Source organism: Eumetopias jubatus, unplaced genomic scaffold (genome assembly GCF_037043125.1).
Source record: "Eumetopias jubatus isolate StellerSeaLion01/CBP00866 unplaced genomic scaffold, mEumJub1_p1.0 scaffold_4, whole genome shotgun sequence".
In the NCBI taxonomy this organism is placed as follows: domain Eukaryota; kingdom Metazoa; phylum Chordata; class Mammalia; order Carnivora; family Otariidae; genus Eumetopias; species Eumetopias jubatus.
In genome coordinates this window covers 39,762,638-39,767,993 of record NW_028274810.1, presented here as the reverse complement: position 1 = coordinate 39,767,993, position 5,356 = coordinate 39,762,638, and the positions used below count along the sequence as shown (strand labels likewise).

General features: G+C 35.8%; 1 non-coding gene across 1 annotated transcript; it reads right to left on the bottom strand.

The window, feature by feature from the left end:
- Nucleotides 1-1,743: 1,743 nt before the first annotated feature.
- LOC114208550 (U12 minor spliceosomal RNA) lies at nt 1,744-1,893 on the bottom strand. Its single transcript, XR_003609058.1, has one exon. It is a non-coding gene; the product is annotated as a U12 minor spliceosomal RNA (small nuclear RNA).
- Nucleotides 1,894-5,356: the final 3,463 nt, after the last annotated feature.

The following is a 5,356-nucleotide window of genomic DNA, read 5'->3' as shown; positions in this document are numbered from 1 at the left end:
TATGATATAATGTATACTTTTAAGAGATTACTTTGGTTGCTGAGTGTAGAATGTATTTGGGGCCAGGGTGATATAATAGTTGAGAGAGAAAGCAGGGAATCATTTAGCTTGTATATCATTTAGCTTATACTATAGCTTGTAGCCTGGATTCCCTTCTAGATCCCTTGAGTCTCCATTAAAAAAAAAAAAAAAAAAAAAAAAAGACATCATCCAAGCTCTATGTTCACTCACTTTTCTTCTTGGCCTTTGATTTGGGTTCATAATTCGAGGCCCCCTTATTTCTTGGTCTCTTCCTCCCTTTACCTAAGCTATGTCATGAAGTCACTTTTGTTTACTATACTACAAACATTCAGAGTTCCTCCCCTAATTTTCTGTGCAGCGGAATGGACAGAATTATCTTCCCAGGAAAGCCACCATAGCACATGGCAGCTGTACTCAGAGTTGCCACCTTGATGTCCACATGATGAGAGTATTGACCAAAGCAGCCCACTATCACCCAGAAGTTGCTAAATATTCATAAGCCTATCTGTGATCCAGGAGTCTTAGATAATAAAGAGATATATTTTATTTTTGCCTCTTTCTAGCCTAGCCATCATAAGTTCTTAAACTATAATTGATGAAAAAATCAACTTCATGAATACAGAAATTCATTCAAGTTATAAAAAAGCAAAAAAGCAAAAAAAGCAAAAAAAAAATTTTTTTTTTCTGATTCTCTTCCACCCCAAGTTATTGGATGCTGGCAGCTGAGTAACATTAAGAGGATTAGAAACATGCATGGTCTTCTGTTTAGTTTTCTGTCCTTATCCTATATGTCAGGCTAATTTCTGGAACATCAACTTTGTTGTCAGTTATTAATCTTTCAAGGTGAAAGACTTAGTGGTTTGGGTTCAGTCAATAATTTCTCTGGTCTTAAAATGTTCTCTAAATGCAGTGGCTCATACGTGTTCCTAATTTCATTTCTGGTCGGATGTTTTAGTCTCCCACTTTGGTCGAGCCATGATGGGAACCAACTCTACAGAACTATTTATGAAGAAAAGTCTCTGGACTTAAGAACAGAGGGAGTCATTTCCCATTGCTGGGAAGTGTTGGGTGATTTTCATAATTCCATTCTTCCAAAAGCTTATCATTGTGATTTCTGTGCTTTCAAGGGATGGGTGTTCACAACAGAAATGATACTGTGGTGGCTTGGACTGAAAGAGCTATAAATAGAGAGAATATTGCCATGTTTTCTAACAGATGCTCTCTCTGGCTCAGAGCTGGAGTCTATCAAATTATTGAAAGGAGCATTTGTAACATCATGTCTTGGTGAAGAATAGAAAAAAATGAAAAGAAAGGGAAAGAAAACCCTCAGGCCATCATTCTGAAATATTTTGTGTATTTAGAATTAAGTACTACACTAGAGTGGGCCAATGCCGATAACGGTAAGATTTGAAAATTTTACCATTTTGCCAATAACGAAAAAATTTGTGTGTGTGGAGATTCTCTTGAGCCACTGTCATATTAGTCTTCTTCCTTTCTTGAGACAATTACTTCATTCTTGAAATTGAGTCCAGACAAGCAAATATTCACTTTGTCTTCTCTGGGAGGTAATATGTTTGTTTTAATTTTAGCTACAGGAAATTCGGTACATGTTGGCTATGTAACAGATGTAAACTTTGCATGTTTTTTGTTTGTTTGTTTGTTTCCTTCTCAACCTCTTTTATTAGCTTCATACCAGTCTACTCTTTCAGTTTTAAAAGGGGATGGGCAGATTGCCACTCCGAGGCATCCCACAAAGTAGGCAGGTCTCCAGAGGGGCAACCTTTGCCCACTCAAAAATTCATCTCACATTAGCAGTGAGGATTTGGGCACCACCCCAAATCATTATTTTCTTTACTCATAAGTTTAAGGTGTTAAACTTTGCATGTTTAATACTCAGCAGCCCACATCATTTTGTTCATACTTGTTTCTTGACTAAATCTTAGTTCCTGAAAAACCTGTGGCTCCTATGGTTGAAGATAAAGAATTTAATGCAAATACTCTCATGGGGGTAATTGTTGATTATATTATGTATTGATGAAATAGTTCTCCATTTTCCAAACTAATTAATGCCATGGAAAATCCTGGTTGCTGTCTGTGGACTTGGGATCACTTTGCTTCTATTGACCATTACTTCTACTTCAGTCTATGTCTTACTACAAATGACCTTTAAGAAAGAAAATCAGTGTCTTGTAATTTATCAAATGCAAGTTCTTTTAAAACAATGAGCCAGGATAGGTAAAATTGTGTTGTGTTAATAAATGGCTCTAACATCTCAGTGTCTTGGGACAATAAAATCTTCTTTCTTGCTCATGCTACATGACCATTGAAAGCAAACAAGAGAGAACTTGCTCGTTATACTCAATACAGAATCTGGCTAAATGAGAAGCCACCTTTTCTGGCATTGCCAGTGCCTGAGAAACTGTGCAGGGAGCAATGAAGACGTTCTAGCCCAGGAATGAACTGATTGGTTAAAAATAGTTAAATGGCAGGGAGAGGGGATGGGAGTTGTGTGCCAAAGACAGTGAGTACAATTCTAACTGTGTCCTAAAGGAAGAGGAACCCAAAATATTTTGACAAAAATCTTAACAATTGTCATTGCACTCCATGATTGGCCTTCTGTAAGGCTTTTAGTAGACTGCTCCATTGAGCTACAAATACATGGTTTCTTCCTGGCAGCTTCACCTGAGGAATCAGTCCTTGAGGGAAGGAGAGAAGACAAATGGCTGCTGAGCCAAGGAAGGAGAGAGAAGAGCCTGGCATTCACCTGTCTGCCTTGGATTCTGATTAGTTAGAAAATACAGGCTCATGTTGGTATTCATATCCTTCCTGATACTTGCAATCCCATGAACTGACTTGCCCCAGCCAACATCCTAATGCTGGTAGAGACAAAGCATTTAGTAGAACTATGTCTCTGAGACTTCCTGTGGGAACACCAAGTTTATCTGCCACTTTCCTGGCATCTTTGGACTGCTGCTTCTCTGTGAAATATTTCAACACCAGAAAACTGAAAAAACGGTTTAATAATCATTCATTTGGAAGGTGGATCAGATTGAAAAAAAATGTCTGAGCTGTGCCTTGTCTTTGCTCAAGCAAATTCCTTGACCCACCTGTAAGCTTTCTGTTAGCTGCCTCAGATTTCCCCAAAAAAACATTAACCATAATCTCAACTTCACCTGGTAACATTGAACAGCTGTAGTTCAGACTCTCACCAAGGGTATAAGCTTGTGCTTATTGCTACTTAAAATTATCAAGAACTCAACCAAGTGTTGTTCTTTCTGCCTTCCTTCCCTTCCCTTCCTTCCTTCCTTCCTTCATCTTTTTTTTACCAGCTCTGTTGAGGTAAAACTTACATATAATAAACTACACATATTTAGAATATACAGTTCGATGTGTTTTGACTTATATAAACACCAGTGAAACCATCAATATAATCACAGAATGAACATATCATATCCATCACTCCCAAAAGTTTTCTGGTGCCCTCTTTTTACCCCTCCTCTGGTTCTCCCCTTCTCCCATTCTCTGCTTTCTATCACTACAGATTAGTTTACATTTTCTAGGACTTTATATAAAGAGAATCATAGAGTATATACTCTTTCTTTTGTCTCATTTCTTTCACTCACCATAATTATTTTGAGGTTTATCCTTGCCAGCATGTGTATCAGTGGTTGATTCTTTTTCTTCGTTGAGTAGTATTCCATTGCATGGATATATCACCTGTTGAACATATGAGTTTTTCCTAGTTTTTTAATATTACTAATAAATCTTCTATGGCTATTTGTGTACAATCTTTGTATGAACATATGCTTTCATTTCTCTTGGGCAAATATCCATGATTAGAATGATGGTATCAAATGGAAGGTATATAGTTAATTTTTTTAGGCAACTATCAAACTGTTTTCAAAAGTGGTTATACTGTGTCATATTCTCAAAAGCATGGAATGAGAGTTCCAGTTTCTATATTTTGTCATCCAACACTTGATATTGTCAGTCTTTCCCACACTTTAATACATGTTTTCTGATATTTCCATATGGTTTTGGCTTGCATTTCCCAAATGACTAGTGATGTTGAACATCTTTCCATATGCTTATTTGCCACACATACATCAATTTTGGTGAAATAGCTGTCCAAATTCTTTGACCAAAAAGCTGTCCAAAATTCTTTGAATTTTTTTGTTTTCTTATGATTGAGACTTTTTTCCCCCCAAATTGTTAGTTTTGAATAATTACAAACTACAATTAAACAATACTTTGAAAAAGTACACAAAGACGTCATGGTCCTCAACCATTTGAGAGTAATTTGTCAACCTGACGCCCCATTGTCCCCTACTGCATCAATGTGTATTTCCTATAAAAGGAGATTATCCTATATAAACACAACACAACCATCATCAAATCTGGGAAATTAACATTATATATTATTACCACTTAATCGTCAAACACCAGGCAAGTTTTGGCAATTTTTCCAAAAAATTATTGTTCCAATTTTTGCCAATTTTTCATAAAGCCTAAAAATCCATTTCAGAATCACACACATTGCATTTAATTGTCATGCTTTCCTAATTTCCTTCAGTCTGCAACATTTCTTCACTCTTTCTTTTATCTTTAGGACTTTTACACTTTTAAAGATTACAGGTCAATTGTTTTGTAGACTGTCCTTTAATTTAGGTTTAAATTCTGATGATGTATTTTTTTTACAGGAATATATGGAAGTGATGATGAATTCCTCTAATTGGATACTATTAGTTTCTTAAGACAACTTCGTTGAGGTATAATTGAAAAGCAATACACTGCTCCTGGTATACAATTTGAAATGATTTGACCTATGTATATAATGTTACTACAATCCAGATAATGAACACGTCAATAATTCTCCCAAAAGTATCCCGAAGATTTTGTTTATCTCTCCCTCCAACCCTCCTCCCCTGTCCCCAGACAACAACTGATCTGCTTTCTGTCACTGTAGATTAGTGTATAATTTTTTAGATTTTTATTTAAATTTTATTTAAATGTAATATTTTTTGTCTGGCTTCTTTCACTTGGCATAATTATTTTGAGATTCATCCATGTTGTCACATGTATCAATATTTATTCCTTATTTTTAAAGAAGTATTCTATTGCATGGTATACCACAGTTGTTGGCACTTGTTGATGGACATTTGGGTTGTTTCCAGTTTTTGACTATTACAAATAAAGCTGCTATGAACACTCATGCACATGTCTTTGTGTGGACATATGCTTTTATTTCTCTTGGGAAAATACTTTGGCATGAAATAACTGGATCATATGGTAGGTGTATGTTTAACTCTTTAAGGAATTGCCAAATATTTTTCCA